We start from the raw sequence: 27,554 nt of genomic DNA on the forward strand, positions 1-27,554 counted from the left end.
CACAGACAAGTGGAGGCACTCTGATTCTACCATGGTAGTAATTTAGCACAATATAACATCAGATTAACATAAGGCTTTAGGGCCATTTGGCATAGGTTCTCTGGCTCTGCAACACCACCTAAACACCCAAGACATATTCTTATAATGCATGTTAATATTGTTGGCTTCTTGATGTACTAGCAGACCAGTCCTATGGAGTCAGAGCTATTTTTATAGAAATATGTATATTTCATTTAATTTCGTCATTTGTATAGCACCTTTCATCATGGGTATGGTCCCAACACACTGTAGATTGAAAGCCCTCGGCGGGACCGAAGTCCGAAGTATCGGAACGTTAGGAGGTGCTATAATGCGTGTATGCATAATGGCCAGTAAAGGTTATGAGGGCTTGGCCGAGTCTCTACTGGCCACCCCTTACTAATTGGCGTATCTATGGGTGGAGAGATGTACACTAGTGAAATAAACTGGAGGGGGTGTATAAGAGGATAGTCATTTATGTGTGTAGCTACTTTGTGAAAGGTAGCTACATTCTTATGGAAGAAGTGCTGTGCAAAGTGTCATCGAGTTCTATTTGAAAGCAGATGCATGCAGGAGTGTGGCTGCACAAAGCCTAGAATTGGTGAATTCAGCAAAATTCTAAAACATCTGGATGAATAAATTATGGTGGATATATTCTGCATGCATTAAATGGCTTCATTCAAGACCCGACTACCGTAAAGGCATCACTCTGCCAACGCTTGCATTCCCTGTAGTATATGTGATGTCCTACCTGATTTCTGGCTTGCATCGATGTTGTGGATGTTGGCCTGGTGTCTGTGGATTGCCAATCCCTGTCCACCCCCGCTGAACTCACGTACAGCTGAACGGGTGCCCAGCGAGATATGGGGAGATTCCTTTCTTCCTGGATCAGTGCGTTGTGGCTTCAGATGCCCCATTACTGTAGCTTGTCTCCAATGTGTACTGTAAGGGTGAGATAAGAAAAAGGCTTAGGCACCCCCGTCTTTAGAAGTGCCCAACCATCACAAACCCTCCTAAATAACTACTAAGTAACTGATATGTAGTGGAGGAGTCCAGGCTATCTGCTCCACAGTCACAATGACAGTCTCATCCAGCAACAATGGTATTTCCCCCAAAGTGGCGGGAGCTGCCTTCAACCCTTCACCAACGTAGATCGGAGTGGTTGGACTGCACCCCGTAGTCATTGATAGCAAAGGCTTTGTAGTGCTCCTTCTTTTTTCAGAATATGTGTCCTCAATAATAATCTCTTTGTTTCTCTCAGTTTCCTCTAGGAATGGGCAAACAATAATGTCTTTAAGTGGTGGGCACTCCCGTCCCCTGCACACCTTCTAAGCTGAAAAACAGTCAGGTGGTGATTATATTTATACTAATTAATAGTAATAGAATAGTCCATTTCATTCTTATGTTATTTTAATATTACAGTTTATATAGTCATAAGATTCTGGAGAAAACTATTTCTGTGGTGTTCACAACCAATTTTAATCTACAAAACAATCATCAAAATTTGTGAGCTCTACGCATTTCAAGCAAAGCCCTTCCTCAGGACCAATTTCTTCTTTACATTCATATTTCTTCATTAGATATTCAATCTCTAAATGGTAAGTGAAAAATTAGAAGACATCAGTAATGGCAGCATTTGCCATCTTTCATACATATAAATAATTATTTACATAGTTTTGTGCAAGGCACTTACTCATATTTAAGGACTGCAAATCGAATCACCTGGATGATGATATGGACAATTTGAAGTAGTGAGGTTCTTCCCCATTGGTATTATTCCATCAATTTTACAAGTTGGATAATGTGGGTCCACCATGTGCCTATCGTGAAAAATTACAATGTCACTATGCGGCACTTATATGTGATTAGCACATATCCTGTGTGGTTCCAATATCTTCAGTTCAATGACAAATACTGTTGAAGATGAGACAGAAGGGGAATCCATACTGTCTCTCTTTATACTGTTTCTCTTTTCTGTTTGTAAGTTTTAAGTATATATTAGAAGGCAGACTTACCTGGTAGGTAATGTCTGCTACTCGTTATCAGATGTGGTAAATTCAGATGCTCGATACAGTTAATCGAGTATGATCTACAAAAGAGAGAATGGAGAAATTGTTGCCAGCACCCCGGAGAGCTTAATAGTCTAGGTCTATGATGTAAGGTCAAATTTAGTTTATGTATTCCCCAATGTGTAGAATTTCCTACCCGTCTTAATACGTGGACCCCTCTGGAACTCTCACCAAATGCAAGAATTTCCAAGATGGCCGTTATTTGTTCTACGTTGTCACCATCTGACGTCCATTGTCATGATGACGTTCGTAAATATTTACAACAGTGCATTAGCAAACCTGTTATTTGAGAAATTTAGCAACCTCGGCTTCCAAAATGTGCTGCTAACTAGTCATTGCTGTCTATCTGTATGACATCTTAACTGTAAGAGGATGAACAAAAGGGCATGTGAACCTAATGGTCATCCAAACAACTATAGTTACAATCCTGACATGTTACATCGAGATGCCACTTGTTTTCTATGATTGACAATTTTGTTCTTTATATGCTTTGTTGGTAACTATTCTGTATTGTAACAATAATACGTTTGGTTCACAGATAAATTATTGAATCAAGTTTCTGATCTATTATACAACAGTTGTAGATGTTACCAATACTATGTGTCCTGACGCTAGTTCTGTCTTATTGAATTCTCGTGTGTGTAAGGAGTCATTCATCTTTCCACAGTGCCTTGGTGTGTAATACACAGTTGGTTGCAGTCTTGTAATTAATTCCTTATTTGACTATACCACAGTGTGATCATAGAAATGGTACAAGGGAGAATTCTTCATTCAGCCCATTCGGCCCATGGCATCCAATCTGTGTATCCACTACATCTCTCTTTTCTCTAAATGTTTACCTGGGTTGCCAGTTCTTGTTGGAGTTCTTACTACTTCCAGGACCACATATCTAAGTTGTGATATGTTATGTCTCATTTCAGTGTAATGTCTCACCACTGTAGATTTCTGATTGCTGTTCCTGATGTTTAATTTATGCTCTATGATTCTTTTATTTTGCAAATAGTTTGTCTAACATAAAATTTGCAACACGGGCAAATTAGGCCATATATCACAAATTTTGAATCGCATGTGGCAAAGTTCTTAAGTGGTATTTTTTTTCCTGTACATGGATGTTGTATATGATCACCTGGCTGATTATTGTTGCATTGGCTGCAATGGAGGTAGGGCAATGTGCCATTTTCTGGTCTCCAGAGATGGATTTGTGTTCTTCTCTTTATTTTTTCCACTTTGACCAGATTATCCCTTAGATTTATACCCCTTTTGTAGGCAATCATCAATGCTTTGGGGAATAATTTGGTTAGCTGTTGGTATAATTTGGTAATTTGCCAATTTCTCTTCGGAATTCTATTGATTTGTGCACTTTGTCTGGAATATTTCATCGTGTGAAAAAATGTATACGAGTGCCCGTCTCTAGGGGGTATCCCTACAAAATATCCCCACCAAAAATATCGCCGTACATATGGCCGTTTGTCTCGCCATAGGCAATATTTTTGAGGGGATACTTTATGGGAGCAGGGGTTGCGGGGGTGTCCACCGGCCATTTTTAATGCACGGGTTGAGGGGGTGTCCCTCGCAGGGTCCATGGGTCAGTATCGCTGCAAAAATATGGCGATATTTTTGTATTGCGATATTTTTGCGGGGATATTAATACATGGAACCCTTTAGGGTACATTGTATTCTCGAATTGCAAGAGTACAAATATGTCAAAAAGCTTTGGTGATCTGTTGGTGTACCCTTCCAGATGCCAAAAATATTGTCAATGTATTTTGCCCAAATTAGCAGGTTGTTAGACCACTCTTCACACTCCAGGATATATTTGGTTTCAATAGGTTTGTCTAGACCGGAGCCACTGCAGAACATATCTATGTACCTGAGGTTTGCAGATAGTATTGTTTGTTAAATCGGAAAAAACTATTATATAGTATGATTTTTGTCAATTCAAGGATGAATATTTAGTTAGCTTGCACTACGTCTTCCTGCAGTAAGATCCATTCTAAACCTTCTAACCCTTCATCATGGGGAATAGAGGTGTACAGACTTTGTACATCTAGGATGAACAGTGTCCAATCTGGTTCTTTGTTGGTTAATGATGATATTACGTTCAAAATGGGACTGGGACAAATTGGTTGTAGAATTTTGTCAAGGTATTTCACTAAACGGGCAAATATACTGTCTGTTGCAGTGAAGATTGGTCTCCATGGTAGATTGGTGAAACATTTATGAATCTTTGGTAATCCATAGAATATCGGCATGATAGGATATTGATTCTTAAAAGAATCTTCGGTTTTAGGTGTAATCCATTCTTCACCTAGTGCTTTGTCAAGCACTTCTGTGATAATGGGTCTTATTAATTCAGTGGGATCATTATCTAAAAGGAGATAAGTGTTAGTGTCGCTTAGCAAATTCATACAGCTTGTTGTGTATTTCTCCTCATCCATAATTACAATCGCGCCGCCTTTGTCTGCAGGCTTGATTACTAGGGTTGGATCTTCTGCCAGTTGTTGCAATAGTTTGTGTTGGTGTTGCCTTATATTATGCCTTATATTATGTTGTTTCATGTAAAAAAAAAATGTACTTTTAGGCTTGAGTTCAAGGTAGTCAAAAGACAGTAAATTTTCCATGGGTGGTGGAATTGTGTCAAAAAATAATTTGAGACGCATCTTCCTTGTGAGTTTGACCAAATGTATATGTTCTTCAAAAAGTGTGGTTATTGGTTGGGACAAAGGAGTGTCCTAAGCTAAGTAAGTCTAGTTGTTGGTTTGTGAGGATGTGGCTAGAGATGTTGACTACTAATTTGCGTTTTTCTTTTTAGTGCTCAGATTTCTTGATTCCTTGTCTTGTTTTCTTTGTCCTAAAAAAGGCCTCTCATTAGTTGAGGCGGCTGCTTGTTGCTCGATGATTAATATCTCCTGAGGATTTTCTAGTCTTAATGGCGGGATTATGGTACTAGGGTTGGCAGCATGGTTTGTTCTGCTACTAGATGTGTCACTTGAAGGGTCACTTCCTGTGTTGGGTTTAGGAGTCTTATTTTGTGGGGGTCCCCTAAAAAGTCTAGACTGTTGGTAATATTCTTGCCATGTGTACACAATATCTTTTGAATACTCTAATGGGTCCCTTTAAAATGTTCTAATCTTACGTTGTTCAACATCCTTCTGATATGTGTCTAACTTTCTATTGGCGTCGTCTAGTATTGTCTGTAGTTCTTCTTGCTCTTTTTTCTTTCTTTAATTCAGTAATTTCGCAATCTATTTTAGACAAGGATTTTGCTAGTTCTATTCTTAGCACAATGAGGTCAAGAGAGCGTTTGTTTAATATTTGTTTCCACCTTTTTACAAAGTCAGTGTTTTCCTTACAGAGAGTGGGTCGTAAATATCTTAATCCTCTCGGTATGCGCTGTGCCTTGAAATATTGCGCCAAAGTAGACGCATGTCATTTTGGGGATTTTTTTTCTTTGTATTAATCTTTCTAAATTGTTTATCAATCTTTCTGGGTTTTCCTTAGCTGGAGTAGTTCTTTCTGTGTCCTTTACTAGTGCCAATATTCGTGAGGCTTCCTCCTCACTAAAGGCTAAGGTAGTTGCATGTTTATCGGTTAGTAAATACATTTTTGAGAATAACATTGTTATCTAAGTATAATGTTTCACTCATTCCTCTAGGAATGGAGCAGAGCCCGCGAGCGGCATTCGCAGAGTGGAGCCCCCTGAGCGGCAATCTCAGGAGACTGGTAAGTTCAATTAGCTTCCTTGCTGTAATGCTATCTTTGCTATTCCTTCTTAGCATAACTAACCAGTTCTTCTTTATTGAAGGTATGTGGATCAGTGGACCCCCAGTGTGCGGGTTAAGCCACAGGAGACAGGGAGAAAAATGAGGCCCACCGAGTATCTTTTCCTTCTCGCAATCTTTTCTTTGCCTTCGTTTTATTCTTCTTCTTGAGGTGGTATTCTCTACCTCTTCTCCCTCCAAGACTTATGATATGATATGGTATTTGTAACGCGCCTATACACAAGTGTTTCAAGGCGCGACGAGGCAGGGAGGGAGGGAAACAAGGGGAAAACAGACAAACGATCCTACTAGGCCAGGTGTCATTCAGATCGCGCAAGTGCAGAGGTAAGGGGAAAAGGAGGAAGTGCAGGGGGGAGGAGGTGGGGGGGGAAGTGCAGTACAAGGTAAGTAGCGTAGAAAATAATAATAAATAATAAATAGAAAGGGCCAGCTGGTGGCAAGTGCGAGGTAAGTGCAGAGCAAGTGCTGGGAAAGGGGCTGTAGGGATACAGTGACAGTCCCACAGTGCAGGGGGAGCCGGGGAGGCAGTGCAAGTGGAGAGTGGCTGGGCCCTGGACCGAGGTTGCTGAGAGTGGCCCAGATGCAGGTTTAGTGCTGAATTCAGTGGGGAGTTAAGCAGGATTAGCAGGGGAGAGGGAGAGAGAAGGCAGAAGCGAAGAGGAAGGTTTTGAGGTGCTTCCGGAACCGGAGATGGTTCTCCTCAAGTTTCAGGGAGGCAGGAAGGCTGTTCCAGAGGGAGGCCCCAGCTGCGGAGAGAGATCTACCCCCAGCTCGTTGCTTCGAGAAGCGGCTGACCATGAGGGAGTTGGAGACGGATGAGCGAAGGGCTCGTGAAGGAAGACTTGTATCTTTTATTTCTTTCTCTAAGCACGAGGATTACGAGCGGCTTCCAGGCAGGCTTTTTGGAATGTATGGCACGTGTTGGCAGTGGGTGGGGCTTTAAATAGGCCCATGAGTGAGATCTCGTGAGAGTTCAGAATCTTGCAGGATTTTGCTCAAAATCCTGTGGCTGAGGAACTGAGTTTCCCTTGGCCCTTCTGATGCTGGGTAGTGCACAGAACCTCCTTAACTGCCATTGGCTCCTATTGTGTACCCCGACTATCCAGGTATCCCTCACGCACACCTGCCCCGCATGAGTTACTGCAGAATGCGGGAGTGCTCCCATGACAGTATACAGCATGTAACAAACAGTGTGCACTGTTATTTTCTGTGTTTATTCAGGTTATGCATCCTCCAACTGCCCATATGAAAACAGTCAGAGAAATAAGAGCCTCTCTGAATGGGAGCCACCACCGACAAAGAGGTCAGAGAGACCAGGGAGGTGGAATTGAAGAGCAGCAGGGATGTTGGTTCTGTCTCCTCCTACCTCCACAATCCCTCCCTCCTACTTGGCCACGTTGTTAAAGCCAAAAAGTCAGAGAAGTCAAATGGAGGCAGTGGGCACAGGTAATCCATGCCTCCATGCTCCAGTGTTCTTGCACACCCCTGCCACGCCTACCTCCTATGTCCAACTGTTTAAGTCATCAGAAACATAAAGGCGAGTGGGGAAGGGGAACCCAGTGATGCAGCCCTCCTCTCTGGGTGTTTTGTCCTTTCGGCCGCAACCCTCTAGCTGCTACCTGAGAGGTGGCCTGCGCAGACTAAACTGTTAGATTTACCAATGCTTTTTCTTAAGAGTAAATAAACATATTAACTTGTAATTGCTTGGCTGTTTGAAATATCTATTGTAAACTTAACTGGCTGCACCTGGCATATCATATGCATACTCTCTCGCTTTCTCCCGCCTTTGTCTTTCTCTCTCAATCTCTCTCTGCCTATGCACCCTCTTCTCTCCATATGCACCCTCTTCTCTCTCTTTGTCTCGCTCTGTCTTTATCTCTCGTTGGTGCGTGTTTGCTAGAGCCATCCCAGCCATTGCTAACAGCAGCATGACCAAAAAAAAACATATCTTAAAGGAGGGAGGTTCCAGGGTGGTGCTGTGTTTTTTATAGTTAAAAGTAAAATAGCAACAGAAGCATCCCTCAATGTGGGGAGCGGCCTGTATTTGGAGACATACATTTTTATCAGATGTTTCCTGACGGTACAGTGTCCAACCAGTGGAGGTGCGGGAAGCGCAGATGGGGTCTGCAGGAAATGCTGGGGTTCGGACAGATCTTGTAAGAGCCCAGAGGACCAGGCTGCAGGATTGACAACTGCAAATGTAATTTTTTTGGTAAATTATTAGTGTTTGTGCAATGAGGGGCCACCCCCAAAATTAAACATTGCCTTGGTACTTACAGAAGTAACAGATTATTCGTTTTAATCTGAGTGCAACCCTTTTTTTTTACTTGTACTGATATTTGAAAATAGATCTTTTTACATTTTTATAATGTTAATTTCTAATGATCACTTCCTGTGTATTACAATTAAGGCTTCCGGTTTTATGGTATTTACTTTTCTGCCATTTCAGTCTGTATCCACATTTATTTTTGGGTCCTTTTTCTGTATTTATCCACATTTATTTTTTGTCATATAAAAAGATAATTTGCAGCCAGTATTTTTCTGAATTATGCATTTATTAAAGCAGAGAGGCAGCCATATAGGAAAGAAATCCGAGCTCCATTTTTTCCATAACAACAAACTGTTGTTCCTGTGACTGCTGCTGCCTTAAGATATACGCTGTCAGCAATTTGAAGAACTGTAATGCTATTTTTATAAATGCATACAGACAGAAAGCAGATTGATCTGTGTTTGTATTTATGTCTAAAAATCAGTAAAAACTTAAAACTGGAAGCCTTAATTACAATTGTCTTACTGCGCAAAACACATTATCAAAACCTTGGCTAGCCATATAAATTATTTTCTGATTAATTATCATTCCAAGACAAACAGTTTGGTACACTCATGTTGTACTCTTTTCAGATACCACTATAAGGAAGGGGGACTGTTGAATAGCATCAATGAGAGCTCCTGGCTATTGTGCATTCAGTCAAAGAGACTTTTCGGATCTTTAGACTCCGCATATGTCTATGATAGACGGGTTAGGTGCTTGAATAAGTATGTCCATTAGGCTCAGTGCTCAATTCATTTTTCATAACAATCACCCTAACTTTAAAGTGTTTGTAACCATGAACCATAACTACTCATTCACACATCGTCGGGATATGAATGTGCAGAACACATAGCTGTGACACCTCTTACTCCATTGTGGAACTGGAGCCCCAATTGGCATCATTTTAGAAGAGGAGGGCCTGAGAGTTTGAGCCGGGTTGTGCACATGCAATGCACAGATATTATTAGAGAATTACATATATAGGGTTGAAATATTTGATTTTAAAGCTAGGGTCCTGTAGGTAGTACATGCTTTTTGGATGCACCTAGCAGTAAAGCTACTGAGATGTCTACGAGCACTCTGTTGAGACATTTTAAACAATGGGGGCGGAAGTGTCAGAACTGCCTGGAATGGAGTGAGCATTGAAGGATCGTTTCTCTGGCCGCGTGGCTGATTTCACATATTTACGAAACCCTTTACATTGCTACATACCATTTCTTCTGTTCCTCAATGGATTTGTGGTCAAGAGAAGGATGTTGTGTTTCCTGTTACGGTGATAGTGGGTGGTCGGATGCTGTTATAGGAGCGAACTGCTTGCAGCAGCAAACGCAGCTGCCCAATTGGTGACGGTGCGCGGTACAAATACCTTTTAACATTAACATTAATCTTTTTTTTAACAGTAGGAGTGTGTGCATATGTTCTTACAAAAACGTACATTGGCAATAACAAGTAAGAATCACTCTTTTAAATTCTCCAACTTTTAAATATTTATAATGACAATAACTAACCCTTAAAAAGCTGACCTTTTTGTCTCAATCAATTACGATATCACCAACAAAACGTTATACTTGCGTCACTTGCACGGGAATAAAGCAGGCTGCAGGTTTAATTAACATTAGAGTTAGCTTACAACGGTAATTAAAATACCAAGCACTGATTCACTGATAGAAGCTGATTATTCCATGGAATGTAAGTACTTCACTTCCGGACGAGAGGTTCCACTTCCGGAAACAGCATGTTTAGTTATTTTCAGGTCAAAGTTCCACTTCTGGAAACACATGATTACAGGGCAGGGGTCACTCACAGCGGAGTTGCTACAGGGCGGCCATTTCCACTCGTGACTGACAACGATGCAGCATGCAGCAGGCTTCGGGTGGATCGTTGGACTCAACTGTTCCTCCTATAGGCGGAGCGCTGTCCGGTGCTACCCCGGGCCCAGAGTAAAGGCCCTTGCTTTGGCATTGTGGTATTAAATGGTGGTTACACCTGACTCTTGGTGTGGTTGATGCTCATTGCATCCATGTCCCTATTCCTCATCCCAGTACATAACTTTGAGGCCCCACCCCACCTGCCTCACAAGTATTTATTTTTCTTTCTGGAGGTATATAACCTCCCACTTACCCACAATCCAGAGTTCCTCTGGCCAGGAACCGTCAACATCTTCCCAGAGCCAGGGTCTGGGGAGCAACAGACCTCCCTCATCCCTCTTCCAGCAGGGCAGAAGTAGGGCACGAGGGTTTGCAACCTGTTGGACCCCTGAGGGGCAAAGGGGTCTAATTTAGCAAAAACCTGTGAGCCAGGATGGTTATTATGCTTTTGGCCCCCCTGCAGAGAAATGTGCTCCTGATTCAGCACCCGCTGGTGACCACCATAGGGCCCAGGGTGGCGGGAAAGCTGAGGAGAGGCATTTTATATATGGCCAGTTTAACTAGTTTCTGGGGCACGCCAACGTATAGAAAGTGTCCTGTTTGTGGCTCTGGAGAGGAGTGGTACATTTCATGTTCATTTGCAATTAATATAAGGCTTTGAGAATTAGTTATTTGAAGCCACTACTCAACGCTGTGAATATTCGTAATGCTAACCAAGCAATGATAACATGAATGTGGTGTATTTTGTGGGCGTCCATCGGGCATGGCTTGGAAGGGTTCGGGTTATAATCGCCAGCAATGAAAGCATTGAGTGATTTGGTGTTAAGCTAGGCCGTTCTCTTTCTCCAGGCTGGCCTATTGGAGATAAGCTTGAACCTGCAGCTGTTCTTAAAGCAGAGGTTGTTGTGAATGCGAAACGGACAGAGGCCCTTTAAGGGAGGCCAAAAGGGAAAGAGGGAGAGGGGCGGGGCGGGAGGAGGAGGGGAAGCGGGAAAGTTGGGGGCATCAGTTTGTACTACTCGGGGTCTGCGTCTTATTTACGACCCACCCCGGTATGCAACAGAGGTCCTCACAAATTAGTTCATTGAAAGGTTTGCACATGTTTGATACCATCATGAACAATGAATGAAGTGCTAAAGCCAGGACTGATATATCGTATTTATACGATTTTAAGCTGTTTATGCCTTTTAAAACTCTTTTGCCTTGTCTGTAAGTCTCATGTCTGGCAGTTCGGAGAGAGTCGGAGATCCATTATACAGTGGCGTCGCTAGGGTGGGGAGAGGGGGTAGGGGGGTTGCGATGCCACTCCTCTGGGATCCTGTGCACCCTGCTGTGCCCCCCACGCCTCTGCTGGGCTACTTCTTCTGCACTGTCTGCAGTGCTGTGTCCGCCAGCACAGCACACACAGGTCCGCAATCAATGCTGCCGCACATCAATGAAGAGCTGGTAAATTACCCTGCAGTCAAGAGGGTCATTAGTGATTTAATGGTTTAGTGCCTACATTCTGATGGGAGGGGAGGTGCACACAATGGGTGTGGTAGTTGGTGTGCACAAAAGATTCTCTGCAGGAGTGCTTCTGACCTTACAATTTGGCCTTTTATAGGCCCTCCCGCCTACTTTTGTCTGTGGCCCTCCTACTTTTGTCTGTGGCCCCCTCTGTGCCCCTCCTAAATTTGATTCCTGGCAACACCACTGACATTATGGCATGGCATTGAGGGCTTTCCAGCATGTTGCCCACTGGTGTACTAGGTTTACCCTGGCAATACATCTGCTTCCGAGTGTGCTTTTCCACTAGAGTTAGTTCATTCCCGCAGAGGGCTGTCTTTGCTCTCCATTATCCTATTAGACCCAAGTGTAGGGTTTTTGAACTGAACCTGGGTCTTTTATCTTTCAAGACTTGTGACCTGCCCTTGCCTTTTCCTTTACAGCAGGTATTTAGTTTTAAAAAATTCCTGATGATTGCTGTCCCCGCGGGAGCATGTATCTAGGGGTGTCTGGCACACAAATCTAGTGCTCACATCAGTTCACCTTTTGTGACGACGGGTGAGATTAGTACACACATAAGGACAGATACCCCATCATTCAACTGAGGATGGCCATGTAAGTTCACTTTAACGCGGCCCGAATCATGTGACTTGTGCATATCCAAACGGAAGCACATAGAACCCGGTGCCAAGCAGGGCTGGTGTTTTCACTGCTCTGGTTTGCCACGGCTATTGGAACCTGAAGCTTTTGCAAAGTAATCGCACTGGCAGCGCATTTATATTCTATGACCCTGAGATCCTTCTCATTGGGACCCCTGCTCCCTCCTTCTTCCCCTCACTCTGGCTTGCCTCCTTGGGCTCTCCCCCTTCACCTTCACCTGAAGCCAGAAACCTTGGAGTCCGCTTCGACTACTCCCTCTCCATCCTCCCTCACACTCAGGCCATTGCCAAGAAGTCCAACAATCAGCTCTTCCTTCTCAAAGGAATTCTACCTTTTCTCACTTTCCCCCAGAGGTTCAATGTGACTGAAGCCCTGGTTCTCTCTAGACTTAACTAATGTAACAGCCCCCTATTGAATCTGCCTTCTTCCACTCTGCGACCCCTTCAGCTTATCCAGAATAGGGCAGCAAGACTTATCCTTGGCTGTATGCCCAGGCACTGCATATCTCCTGCACTAAAAAGTCTTCACTGGCTCCCGGTTGCTGCACAGATTAAATTCAAATCCTTCTGCATCATCCACAATCTTTTGAAATCCGGTTGAAATGGTTTGATTGTCTGTTAGCGTTTTATCTGCTGCAGCAACAAGATAACATTTCTAGAGTAAAGTTTTGTGCTATGCAAAGCTAACATAGCAATTATTTATTTTATTCCTAGAGCGCTGGAGCAGAGCCCGGAGGCATAGAAGCGCAGAGACTTAGACCAGACATACGACACAGAACAGAAAAAAGCAAGATGAGCCAGAGAGGCATAACAGGGCCAAATAAAGGCATGCTTTGAAAATGATGCCCAGATCCTCATCGTCTAAGTGGGTGCAGTTGCTGAACCCATGAATGTGAGGCATGGGGAAAGGGATGGCGTGTGTTTAAGTGCCCACACAAGAGGATATATTTCAGGCAAAGACTACTGTCAATCCTCCATTCTTGTATCCTCTACAGGTGTTGGATTTGGCAGTACTGGTTCCTGATTCAGCACTCTAGATGCATCGGATATTTGGGTGTCATTAGCTTAAAGATGAAAGAGTGTTGCAAAACCTTTCATGAGAGAAGCTGGAGGCCTCATGTGCACATTAAAGAGCAATGTGGAGAGTGTTAATCCTTGTGGGACCTGGCATCTTAACTGTCTGGGGTCTTTTGAGAAATTGCCTAGAAATACTCGATTCTTCGGAAGAACAAGTTACTTACCACTGGTAAGGTTCTTTCGACTGGGTGTTCCTCCCACGTATTCCTCATCTTTGAAATGTCCAGCTTCAGCTGCTTCGGAATTTTGTTTCGGCAGAGGGCGAGGTGCGTCGATGGCGTTGAGCAGATGTCCCTCGAAAGCCTCCGTCGAGGATGATAACATCGAAGGGTATGTATAGCTTGCGCAGCGCCCGATGGTCTCAGTTCTATTTTTCCCCTCCTCTTGCAGCAGAGATTCCCATAAATACAGGCAGGACAGTACTCAGCCTTGGTGGAACAGAAGCTGTAATAGCATGGGAAATTCTACAGAGGGGTAGGTCGGGAGGGCGATGAGGAATACGTGGGAGGAACATCCAGTCGAAAGAACGTTACCAGGGGAAAGTAACTTGTTCTTTGAATGGATTGTGTCCTCCCATGTATTCCTCATCTTTGACAGACTCCCAAAGCAGTATTATGATTGGAGGAGGGTGTAGAATTTGAATTTTAAATTTTTCAAGGGCAGAGCAAAGTACTGCTTTGCCAAATGTACCATCCTGAGCATGAGAAGCGTCCAAACAGAAATGTTTTGTAAACGTGTGGATGGAAGTCCACGTTGCAGCCTCACAGATATTTCTAATTGGAACGCCCCTTTGAAGGTCTGTAGATGTAGCCATGCCCCTGTTGGAAAGAGATCGCAAACCTTCAGGAGATTATTTACCTGCTAGTCTGTAGCATTCTAATATCGTGAGGGCTATCCACCTAGACAAAGTCTGTTTGGAAACCGCCTGACCTAGTTTGTGTCCCGAGTAACCATTTTCTTATTCAAATGAAAGTCTGAAATGACTTTTGGTAAAAAGGAGGGTTTGACCTTCAGAACAACCTTGGCTTGCATGAAAGTGCCTGCAACTCGCTCACTCTGCGGGCTGATGTCTGAGCTATCAATAGTATTGTCTTAAGGGTTAACAACCCTAGCGCACATGTTTGCAGAGGTTTAAAAGTAGCACACATCAGGAATTTCAAAACCAGGTTGAGGTGCCAAAGTGGAACATGGAAGGGAGATGGAGGGAACACATTAGCGAGACCTTTTAGGAATTGAATCACCAGTTGTATTTTGAAGTAGGAGCATTTCTCTGAAGAGTGCTTAAAGATCGATGGCGCTACCAAATATCCTTTTTTGGTACCTATCTGAAGGCCCAAATTATCTAATGATAGAAGGAAGGAAAGGACATCCAGAGTTTTACACAGAAAAGGATAAACATTATTTTCTTTGCACCAGTTGCAAAACCTATTCCAACGGAAACAGTACAAAGATTTTGATGCTGGTCTTCTGGCCGAAAGCAACACCTCCATCACGTCACCCGGGAGGTCCCAATCCTTGTATCTCAGCCTTTCAGAAACCAAGCGTTGAGAGTTCTGACCTCTGGATGGAAAACCTGACACACTCTCTCTACTGAGAGAGAGAAAGATAGAGAGAGAGAGAGAGAGAGAGAGAGAAAGAGAGAGAGAGCGAGTGAGAGAGAGAGAGACAGAGAGAGAGAGACAGAGAGAGAGAAGGTCCTCTCTTTTTGAACGACGCATCGGAGGATAGATGGACATGTCCAGAAGGTCAGGGTACCACGTCCTCCTTGCCCAATCCGGAGCAATTAGGATCATGTGTTTCCCGAACCTTCTCAACCTCCTGATTACATGAGGACTGACGGGGACCAGAGGAAACACGTACAGGAGTGGAAAATCCCAGTCCACCATGAACGCGTTCCTAGAGCTCCTCTTGGAGGAAATACCCTGGAGCAGTACAGTTTGCCCGTCCGGTTGACACCGGTCGCAAACAGATCCACTTGAGGGGTTCCCCAAAGGGTGAAGATCTCTTGAAGTACTTCCTGAGCTAGTTCCCACTCGTGAGAGACTGTGTTCTGCCTGCTCAGAGCGTCCACCACCGTGTTCTCCTTTCTGACTAGGTGAACTGCTGATAGGGAGATTCTCGAATTGCCCAGTACTAGAGCTGCATTGCCTCTCTGCACAGTGGTAGTGTCCCTACACCTCCTCTCTTGTTGAGGTAGTGCATGGCCACTGTATTGACCGTCATTATCAGGACATTCTTTCCCTGGACAGAGGACAGGAAGGCCTTCAGAGCTAGTCTGATTGCCCTCAGCTCCAAAAGATTGATGTGTAGTTTGGACTCTGATGGAGACCAACGACCGATGATTGTCAGATTGCTGGTGTGGGCTCCCCACCCCGTGAGTGAGGCATCTGTCACTACTGTTCTCTCGTGCCATGGTTGCCAAAAAGGTTCCCCCTTCAGAACATTTGCCTGGCAGGCCCACCACAGAAGATCCTGTGAGACCCTGGTTGGAATCTAAAGTTGGTCCGACATCTTTTCTGAGAATTGGGACCATTGAGTTCTTAGAGCCCATTGAAGGGATCTCATTCTCAGGCAGGCCTCTGGCACCAGAAAAATGCAGGATGCAATGAGGCCGGGCATCCTCAGAAAATCGAAAGCCGGTAGACTGTAGGCGCATTTAGATAGAAAGTTTGAGAGGAGTCCGCTACACCAGCCCCAGCACCCAAGGAGGAGAATAGACATCCAACCCACATTAATCAATCCATCAGCATTGGATTGATTGACCACCTCCAGAGCTGGCTAGAATAGAACGGCGAAGAGCAATCATAACACTTACAAAGCACGTTAGAACAGCACAGGGAGCGCCCCACACAAACCAAACCCTGCCAGGCGTAGCCCTTTTTCCCACCCCGATGAAATTGGGAGGATTGGCGAGTGCCACACTCGAACAGATTTCTGAACTTCTGTTAACCATCATACAACCGACTAACAAAAAACTCAGCATTTCTGCAGACTTATCTCACTCAAAAATCTCACACAACCATCTCTCGCACAACAACCCACACGCACTTCATAACACTGCAACAACACATAAGCAACACCAACAGCACACGAGGACTGACATCGATCCAATATTCGCACCAAAGCTCAGCACCCGGTGTATACTGAGTTGAAGCTGCCAACAATCCTCTCACTATCCTACTCCCGTGTCACCTACTAATCCATCCCACCTTCTCATTTGCAGATCCGCAAAGAGCGCCTGTGGACCAACTCCGTTGGTGATGGTGCGCATTATAAATACCTTTAACATTTAACATTTAACTGTAGGCATTCTGATATTTGGTCACCATCTGAAGAATGTCTTGAGCCCTCAACCGGATCTAGCAAAGCCCCGATGTACTGGAGCTTTTGGGAAGGTTGCATATGGGACTTCTTGTAATTTATGGAGAAGCCCAGTCTGTGAAGAGAGTGGCAGGTGATGTTGAATTGATTCAGGACTTGTTCGGGGGAACGCGCCCTGATCAGCCAATCGTGCAGGTACGGGTAGACATGAATCCCCCCTCTCCTGAAGCTTGCTGCCACTACCGCCATCAGTTTGGTGGAAACCTCTGGCAGAGGTCAGCCCAAATGGCAGAACTCGAAACTGCAAATGAGAAATGGCAACCGCGAACCTCAGGTATTTTCTTTGTTTTAGATGGGCCTGAAGGATCTGAGAAAGAGTGACCATCTTAAACTTGTCCTTCCTGAGGAACTTGTTTAAGTATCTCAAGTCCAAGATGGGTCTCGGTCCTCTGTCCTTTTTGGGAATCAAAGAATATGGGGAGTACCATCCCTTGTTCCTCTCCACTACAGGTATTGGTTCTATAGCACCTTTCTCTTGCAGGGTTAAAATCTCCTGCACAATTAGCGGATCCAAATCTTCAAACAGTGGTTCCATGATGGATTGTTATGCGTTCTTATAAAAGGAAGACAATAACCGTGGACTATGGTTTCCAAAGCCCAAGCATCCGAAGTAATGTCTTGACATTCTTGCAGATACTGAGATAGTCTGCCTCCTACTAGTGAACTGTGGCTCAAGACCTCAGAGTGGTTTTGTGGCGGCTGTTGCAGAGGCCGATGGTAAGGAGGCTGCTGCTTGAGCTGGCTTTGCATCTCTACCTCGTCCATCATGAGGAAACCTTCTTTGGCCTCTTTGACAGGCCATTCGTCTCACCATTCCAACTGAGGAGTAGTAGTGAAAAGATCTACCCCTCCATAGTTGCCCACTGGGACGAAAAGGCTGAGGTTGCCAAATAGCGGCGCCTAAAGATTTGGGCACCGCCTTTGAGGTCTGCAACTTCTCAAGCCTCTCGTCAGCCTTGTTGCCAAAAAGATGAGACCCGTCAAAAGGCATGTTGAGAAGCCTGGACTGCACATCCAGTGAAAAACCCGACTTCCTCAACCACACAAATCTGCGCATGACAGGGCTGGTAGCCATGGATCTGCTGATGCTATCTGCAGAATCCAACCCTGATTGAAGGGACTCACACATGGCTTCTTTGCTGCCCTTAACAATGCCTAAGAAGCTGTCCCTTTCTTCCCCTTCGGGAAAGTGCTCTGCCACCATGGAGATACAGTCCCACAGAGTATACAAAAACTTTGGGAGGGCACAAGTCGAGTTGGCAGATTTCAGTGCCATGCGTTTTACGGAAAATACCTTCCTCTCCCATCCATCTATACGCTTATCAGGGTACTGCCTCTTTCAAAGGAGCCATAGCTGCCTGCACCACCAGACTCTCTGGAGTGGGGTGTTTTGACAGGTAGTCGGGGTTGATACTGGAGGGGCGGTATTTCTTGGTAAGGTTCTTGTTGACTGCTAAATTTGAATCTGGAGTCTCCCAGTTCCTAGCCACCCTTTTTTGAAGTGCCACATGAAAGGGCAAAATGGGATCAGTCTGAGGACCCTTGTCCAGAATGTCCGTTAGATTGTCTTGGGCATAGGGTAAAGAGGCCTGTTCTCCTGGTTCAAGCTTTCCGAATTACAGTTCTGGGGATGTGTCAACCCCACTTGCTGTTTGCAAGTTTTCATATAAATCTTGCATTCTGCTCTCCTCAGAGATGAAGCTCTCTGGTACATTGGGTGTACCGTATTGGTATTGTAACCCAAAAGGTGCATACTCATTATCGCAATGTTCCTCCTCTAAAAAATAGAAGTCAAGGACTTGAAAAAATCCTTTTTTGGGAGAGGAGCATAAACCTTGTCTGGTTTAGAAACCAACGTTGTCGAAGTCGTTGAAGTTTTCTTCGTCTACGTCGATGCATGAGGAACACAGGGCGCCGACAGCGCGGCTGGCAAACAGGCGTCGAGGGCCTGGTGTGCGTTGAAGGCACCGCCAGCGTCAAAGGTGTCCATGGCGTCGACGACCTCGATTTTATCACCTTGTTTCTTATGATCATTGGTCTTTTCAGTCCAGGGCCTCAAGGGCTTCCGATGGGCATCAGGTCTTTTACCCGGGCTCCAGAGCACCCGTTTTTTGACCGATATCTTTCGTTTCCGGCTTCATCCAAAGGCACGGACGGAGCATGGGTTTGCTTATCAAAGATTTTTAACATCTCGACCCTGAAAGCTTCCCATTCAGCTGGTGTTGATTTTTTTTTGAGGGACAAGCAACCCTTTTAGGGGAATTGCCTGAAGAAGACGGCGACGAAGGTGACCGTTGGCATCTGCTCTTCGACTTCTTCGAAGATGAGGAGGAATGGTGGGAACCACTCCTCGGCCTAGAACGCTTGGCTTTCTTCCTCCGAGGAGAGTCTTCCCTCGACTCGTCGGTCTAAGGCCTAGCGGTCCTGGAAGGTGACTCTTTGGGGAATTTTTCTACCTGGAGTTTCCCCTTCTGTTCCCTCAAGGCTTTTCCTGTCATCGACTGACACTTGGAACACTCAGTAGTATCGTGGCTCTCCCCGAGGCACCACAGGCAGATGTTTTACGGGTCAGTAAGTGACATTTTTCAGCCACAATCTCTGCATTTCTTAAAGCCAGACTTCAGCGTCAACGGAGTAAAAAAAAAGACATTTTCAATGATTTTCGAAGATTTCTTGTAACGTACGTCACAGAAGAGGCGCACCGATATTCACTCGAAGCAAGTGATGACCTGGAAAAACAGAACTAAGGCCAACAGGCGCTGCGGGAGCTATATATACCCTTCGAAGAAATCACAATTGAGACTTTCGAGGGACATCGGCTCGACGCCATCGACGCACAGCGCCCTCTGCTGAATTTTGTTTCCGAAGCAGCTGAAGCTGAACATTTCATGTGAAAGATGAGGAATACGTGGGCGGACACAATCCATTTGAAAGGCATACTATGCAAAGCTATCTTATGCCATGGTAGGTTGAGCTACGGTACATTAGTACTGATCTACTCTGCTAGCTTGTGAATAAGTATTACTAGCGAAGGAGCATTTCGCTAGTAGACTGGTGGGTTATAAAAGGTATGAATTTGAGGAATATACTGAGTAGCAAAGAACCTTGTAGAACCCTTGCTGCCTAATATCCAGCCCCCCAATATAAGCTCCCAACTCCCTTGTATTGATCCCTTGCAACTGGATTCTCTCACCATGTTTTTCCCCTCTATGACTTGTGAAGCGCACCATTGCTTCTGAAGCTAGGTCTGTCCTTAATAAACATAGTAATAATAATAATACTTAACTCCTTTTATAAGTGGAAGTCAGTATGGGGGTTCTAGTGACTGGATGATGTGACTTTGCTGTGTGGTCTGTACCAGTTTCACCCAGTCAAGCTGGAGGTACATGGCACCAAAGTAAAGATGGTCACTCCATAGAACTTAATAGTGGCATGTTGCTACCATATTATTTTCAATTAGTACAAGATGGTCTTCAATTTGTTTCTCAGTACAGGTTTAAATTCAACAGTAAACCACATATAGAGGAGGTCCCAAATGCAGCCTGCACTCCAACCTTCCATTTTGAAGTACCAGGAACGTTCACACCAAGATATGTGACGTATGTGATGTATGATCAGCAAATAAACCAGCAGAGAGCCGCAGTGGGGCTCTGTCCAGTACCTATCAGAAGAATGATGCCTATCGAAGTACCAGTACAGAGGAAACCATGGACAGTAAGGTACGCATTGAGAAAGCCATATCAACAAATGAGACGAACTGAAGATCGTCTAGATAAAGTCCCTGAAGAAACCAAAAAGGTCCTAATGGATGATGAATGGTGATGTCACGAGAACCCAGACTGACTCACCTATAGAAGAAATGACGACCAGAGAATGACATAAAGAGACGAAACGCCATGCATAAGGATATCGTGAACTAGAGTGTGAAGGCAATGTCAAATGTAAGAAGCTTATGCTGTAAGCATGGCAAAGATATTTGACGAGTTTACACATGTACACATGCTTGGCGCGCAAGAAAGCTAAGAGAATTGTGCGGCTTGCTATGCTTAGTAGAGGGATAGTGCGGCAAGCGCCATATACATATCTACCTCAAATAAAGCACTTTATATGAAGTATATTCCACTTTGCACAAAAAGCAGAATCAACAAAAATCACTAAGGCCATTCGGGAAAGGTTTCACATTCAACAACATCAGGAGCTGAGCGGCGGAAACAAAACTCAGCAGAGGCAACTTGTGCCTAGGGAACCAAGGTTGTATCCATCAAAATGAACGAGCAGTAGCTACAATTAACTGAGGCAAGGACCAGAATATACTGCTTTGAAGGGGCAAGATACGAAGGTGAATTCAGGTGGTGGGTGAAGATAAAATCAAATACACTAATTGTTGAGGAAATGGCAAATCCACGGTGTCTGAATCACGTGACCAGCCGAACGAGCAAAGCAAGACCCCCACACCTACGCATGGCTGTGAGCCAGGAGAAGATATCTAGGCAGAAGATGCAGTCTCGAAGCTAACCACAGCAAAATAATTGACACACAGCCACTAAAGTGATGATTGATTGAAGGAAGGCCGGGTGAGTTGAGGGGTACTCTGCACCTGGCCGACCATTCTACGTGCTGCAAAGCAAAGTGAAAAGTATGTATGGGGTTGGTGCCAACCCAATCACAATGGACTAAGTAATCTAGGGTCCTATAGTTAGTAGAACCAATGGGACGTCATACTTTTAGTGACGTCTACAGTAGTAATTTTGAAGGACGGGCTTAGATGCCCACCTGACAGTGTTTTCCCAATCTCCTCACTCCGTTACCATATACAAATATGGTACCTATAGTAAAGTTACCTTTTCCTAACCAATAGAATTGCATTGCAACTTTTGAGTGTTCCACGTCGATGATGATGAATTTTCAGTATAAATGCTATGATTTTTATTAAGTTCTTTGGAGTTGAAGCGGGAAGGAAGATCGCACCATTGCTGATATTCATAACTCCCCGTTTTTTGTTTAATTATTCATTAATTGACTCCCTTTGCCAAACCGTTAAGTTGTCCTTATTGATTGGTGTTGAAGTAATAAATCTGCACCCCCATCCATCTCACGGGTGCCGCTATCTTGTCTTAAAGTGCTTCTGAGCAAACCCTGACTCTATGGGCCGGTTGGGGGTCTCGGAGCACACTTGGTATCAGAGATTGATGGTTATCGTTTATAGATTACAATAAGACACCCATTGACTGTCGACATAAAGTAACTCTAGATCCTCAGCAATATCACAAGTCCTTTGCCATTTGGCTGAGTAGACCGTGAAGCTCCCCGTAGACAGTGGTAGAATAAAAATAAAAATCTGCAGAACGAGGTTTGAAGGGACCCGTGTTACCCACATAACCCCTTCCCACTATTATGGACAGCTGAGCGGGGGAAAAGCCGGAGAAGGCGGTGACGAAGGCGGTGATCCCGAGGATCCAGAGAGGAAACATGCGAACGGTGAGTGAAAAAGACTTATGCTTTGGCAAAAGTGCATGCCTTAGAACAAGTGAGGGAAAAGGTAATGGAGAGAGGTGGGAAAAAACAAAATATAGTTAGAAGTAGAGAAAAATATATATATATAAATATGGGGAAGGGAATGATGACGCGAGAATAATTAAGTAGACAAAGGGAAGATATCGGTAGGACACCCGAGAAGAGAGAGGATACCGGGGAGGACACCAGAGAAGAGAGAGGATCTGCCTTATTACTACGCTTTTTATACAAGCGGCTAGAAGAAACTTGTATCCAGAGTCCCAAATAAAGGGGAACGAATAGGCCACCACAGCGATTAAAGACTCAGTGAAAGGGATAAGTTTAAACTCCATGTCGGGGTAATTTTAGAGGCAGAGATACATGTGACCAGCTGGAGTTCGTCTAGTCTGTTAACGTCTGTCTTATGTGTTGATTGTTGTGACGTCATAGGACAGAATGTTTTCCTTCAAGGAACTAGCATAAAAATTGTGCGATTAGATATTTGGGAGGTTGTAGAAGGTAACCTGATGTTTATTGAGTAAAATAGAAGAGATAACATTTTGTGGAAAAACCGTGGTTGGAGCTTGCTGTGATTGGTGCTCGCTCATATTGTTGAAATTGTCTACGTTACGTGAAGCTTTGATAAGTATTATATAAGGGGAAAGGAAACAGATTTGAGCATGGAGGACATAACTCCATTAGCACACCTGTGCAAACAGTTGCCGAAACATGCACCTAAGCTGAAAAAATACAGTGCGGAGTGGGTTAAAGGAACTGCCCACAAAATGTTTATGCCATGGACTCACGGCAGGTCATTATCTAAAGCAGTTTTGCAACATATGACAACATACTTGCACGCCACATACACGGGAAAAAAGTTAGAGAAACACCTAGATAGTCTAGAATTGTGGAAAATGTATCAACAAGACAAGGAAGAGGAATCGTCATCAGACTGGATACTTAATGTATGCACAGTGGGGGGGAGAGCCCACAGTGCCACCCGCCCCGTCTGAAACAGAAATTGAAAACAATAAGGAAGAAGGGTTATACCAACTCAGGGAACTTAAAGTAGCTACGAGGTATAGCAACCCAGCGTATGAGTCACCTACGCAAATTAGTGACGAAAATCAAGATAAGGATAGAGATAATATCACCTCCAAGGAGAGACACAATGACGAGAGAAGAGACCAGGCACAGGCAAGTACATCTCTCAACAAGGAGAGAAAAGGAAAAAGATGGAAAGCAAGCAAGGATAGAACTGATGAGATAGCACTCGCACAGGATGAATGGATAGGAGGGCAGATTTTATTGAAATTCGATGGCAAAGGCATTGATGACACAAAACGAAAGGTGAGATTAGATGATGTACAGAGGAAGGAGAAGGAAAAAGAAAAAGGATTAAAAGATGAGAGACTAAGGAGAAAAGATAGACAGAGACGAGAACAGTTATATCGTGAAGAGCAAGAAAGGCATCTCGATCATAAACAGAGAGCAGCCAATGATCAAGACAGACAGGAGCAGCAAAGGTTAGAGGAAGAACAAAGAATACGAGAGAAAAGAATAAAGAGATGAAGGGATGAGGAAATCCAAAGGGCAAATGAATGTAGAGACGCAAAGAAAGAGGACGAAGATAGGGTCAGAGAAGAGGCAAGGAAGCGCAGAGAATTTGATGACGATGTAGAACGTAAGCGAAGACAGAGAGCACGCTATCTTGAATATCTGGAAAGAGAGGTTAAAAAATCTGAGCCAGTAGTAGATTGGGAAGATATAGAAGAATTCTTTCCTGAGTACGATTCAGTACCAGGTACGTCTAAGGCGAATATTGAGGATGTCTTCGACACCAGAAGCATCAGAGAAACGATCGATAGAATATATGATGAAATGGGGCTAGAACAAGTACCCCAAGGGGAGGTGGAAGACGGAGCGCCTGGAGAGCACTCAGCTTTACGACCCTGAGGATATCTCCCAAAGTAGTGGGAATAGAGAACAGTCCCTAGATAGACTAGAAATAAGCAAGAACAAAGAGGACGTAAGAAGTCACACGAGTTGGGGACAGACAATGTCTGACAGCGAAAGGGAGGAGCGTGAGGAAAAGGAGAAAGAGAGGAGATGCAGAAGACGATTTCCAAGGGGAAAAGGTATAAAATGGTCAGACATTAATGAATCTGCACTGAGGGCATTAGAGTTAGCCACACCATCAGACCGACACGGATAAGTATCTCACGGTCAGAGGGGGGTGTCTCCACCACCCTATGTGAGCCGGCTTAGGACATTGCCAGGCAGGCGGCGATGCAGAAATATTACCCCTGCGATAGACAGGAGAACAATGAGAGAAGAGAGAGAGGGCTATGCATCCCAATTTCCGTTGCCTGAGAAAGGAGGGGCGAGACCACAGTACATTCCATGGCCACACATGGATGGAGAAAACTTGAAAAACAAGCTTTCAATGATGACATCGGGAGCCGGAAAATGTATACACGAGCTAGAAAATATGACGGGAGGGAACACGTTAGCTTTCGGGGGGATATCAAGGGTCTCATCGCCATACTTGGTGAGAGAGCAGACAATGTGTGGACACGGGCAGGCTACCCTGGTGTGACCACAGTTAATACCGCGCATGACAGAGCTCCATTTAACAATTGCAGAGCCGCGGTTTGGAAAGCACTACGAGTGCTATACCCAGATACTTCCGACATGGGAGCTATCATGACACGTAAAATGAAGGATCGGAAGATCCGTTACTTTATACACAAAATTTTCAAGCCGCTTGGGTACTCGAGACAAGTGAATCTTGGGGGAAATCTATACCCCTGTTCTACCATATATTGTGCCAAGGGCTGCCCGAGCCGGTACAGCAACAGCTCAAGAAATTCGTAGGAATTGAGGCCAAGCCATGGTCAGAAATACAGTTGACCATCGCACACTATTGCCGGCTGCTGCAAGAAAAGAATTGCAAAAAAGAAGCTGCACGAAAGGGCAAAAAGGCAAAATGAGTGCAGACGACATTATCAAAATATGCTCTTGAAGGAGCAATGATAACTAGCACAGACTGCTCAGATATGCAACAAGCCAATAATCCACAGTAGAATAATCACGGTAGTACAGAGTTTTACCCCAAGGGAAGAGGAGTTTGATGAAGAGGATGGCTGACTAATCAGGGAAGTTTCCAGAATAATCAAGGAGGTTTTCAAAATATGCAAAATGGCAATCAAGATATGTCAAATGGGCAAGTGATCCGACCACCGCCAGTATGTTGGTTGTGTGGGATGACATGGCATTTAGCGCACACATGCAGAAATCAAGGCATGATGCAAAACGGCCAAGGAATAGGGGCAGGCATGGTGAATCCACCTGCGTTTGTACAGCAGGGAGTTGCACAGAATCACACAGTGCAACAGCAAATGTCAGGAGCACAGCAAAGCCCACAACCACAAAATGTAGTGAGTCTTCCACAAGGACAGTCCCAACAGTCACCGATGCAACTGTCACAGACAGTGAGTACAGTTCAGACTGCAAACTCTGGAATGAGGGGTAACACTGGCAATGGGGGAAATACATCAGCACAAGGTGGGCCAAACCTATGTATGGACTAGGACAGCTCACTGGGAACCCTGATGTGTTCTATCCTATCAGTGACACCAGACCCTCACCGGGAACCAAGGGTGGATGTCGTTAGAGGGGATAAAGAATATTCCTTCCTCGTTGACACAGGTGCAACATGTTCGCGTATACCTGAAGGCAAGTTTTCCTTGTCCGGCGATGCTATAAATACTCAGAGTTTCACAGGAGCTACAAGTCATGTTCCCTTTACAAACGTACTTCCAGTCTCTATAGGAGAATGTGAAATGAATGTGCCTCTATTATATTCACGACAAACCCCAGTAAACATTTTGGGTCGAGATCTAATGACAAAGTTAAATATGACAATCTTGTTCACGGAGGAGCGCATAGTATGTTCAACTCCAGGAATACACTATTCAAACATATGCGAAATGATTGCAGCATATGCAGGACACAGCCATGAGGGCTGTACCATTAGAGCCTGAAATATTTGCATATGCAATACGTGTGCTAATGGCAGGGCTGCCAGGTTTTACAGACAAAATCATGAGGACTCCAGATGAATTTATATTCAGGCCAAGAAAAGGGACAAGTATTTCCCTTGGTGATACACACAGCTGCAGTACGAGGGAAAATGGCTCTGATTAATGGTTATGATGATAAAGGCCGACAATGGTGCACAGTAATCGCCATTGAAGAAGGATACCGATTGACTGACATCACTGATGATGATCTGTTTGTTGAGCAAGCAGATATGGGAGAGACAGCAGTTAAGGCGAGCCTCACCTTTTGGGTGAGAATGATCAAAAGAGAAGTGCCTCAGAGAATGATGTTAGCACGGAACCGTCCCAAATATTTTGATGACGACATGGCCCAGGTGCCTGTCTAAGTATGGACTACAGGCCCCTATGACGTAGGCTTATTGAAAGGAGTCGAAGAAGTGAAAATCAAATTGAAGCCAGGTGCTATTTTACCAAAAGCACGGCAATACCCCATGTCCAGGGAGGCAGATGAAGGGATTTTTAAGACAATTTCGGCTATGATAGATCAGGGCATCTTAGTCACGTCAGAATCGTCATGCAATACTGCAGTTTACCCTATCAAAAAATCAAAGGGAGGGTCTTGACGTTTAATTCAGTATTTACGCCCAATAAATGATATTGTTGAGGCCAAGTTCCCTTTAGTCCCTAACCCGTCTACAATACTATGTAATATACCCGTTAATGCAAAACATTTCACGGTGATTGACTTGAAAAATGCATTTTTCTCAATCCCATTGCACCGTGACTCACAAGATCTGACGTCATTCACATTCAGACAGATGCGTCTGAAAAGTACGAGGTTACCTCAGGGGTACTGTGAGTCTCCTCACAAGAGCCAAATGAAAAAGCAGACGTCGTGAAAAGACAAGAAGAGTTAGAAAGAAAGTCAACAGAAACAGCTATATCAAAAACTCTTGAGCCAACACCAAGAAAGACAAGAGCAAACTCAGAGAAAATCTCTGCATGAGCACAACTGATAGCAGACACCCTTAAATCCGGCGGTCGCGCTATTACCGCCGGATTTAAGGGTCCGCGGAATCAGGGCTTCGGCGGATTTCATCCCAGCTCTGAGCTGAGCTGGGGGGAAATCTGCCGAAAATTCGTGCTATTACCGCCGGCGGGAAATCCGCCGGCAATAAGAGCGCGAAAATTCCCCATTGAGCCCAGTGGGGAATGGGGCATTCCCGAATGGGCTCAATGGGGAATGGGGAATTACTTTACCGCCGAACTCGTGATCCGGCGCTATTAGTGTCGGGGAGTTCGGCAGTAGGGCTAATACCGCCAGCGGTAATACCGCCGGCGATACCG

At 44.5% G+C, this 27,554-nt stretch overlaps 1 long non-coding RNA gene across 1 annotated transcript in view; it reads right to left on the reverse strand.

The window, feature by feature from the left end:
* Positions 1 to 775: 775 nt before the first annotated feature.
* LOC138514325 (uncharacterized) overlaps positions 776 to 27,554 on the reverse strand; it is a 217,915-nt gene continuing 191,136 nt past the window's right edge. The window contains exon 3 of the long non-coding RNA XR_011281912.1: positions 776 to 960. This is a non-coding gene — a long non-coding RNA (uncharacterized lncRNA). The remainder of the gene's footprint in view (positions 961 to 27,554) is intronic.

Source organism: Ambystoma mexicanum, chromosome 12 (genome assembly GCF_040938575.1).
Source record: "Ambystoma mexicanum isolate Mex_15411 chromosome 12, UKY_AmexF1_1, whole genome shotgun sequence".
Lineage (NCBI taxonomy): Eukaryota > Metazoa > Chordata > Amphibia > Caudata > Ambystomatidae > Ambystoma > Ambystoma mexicanum.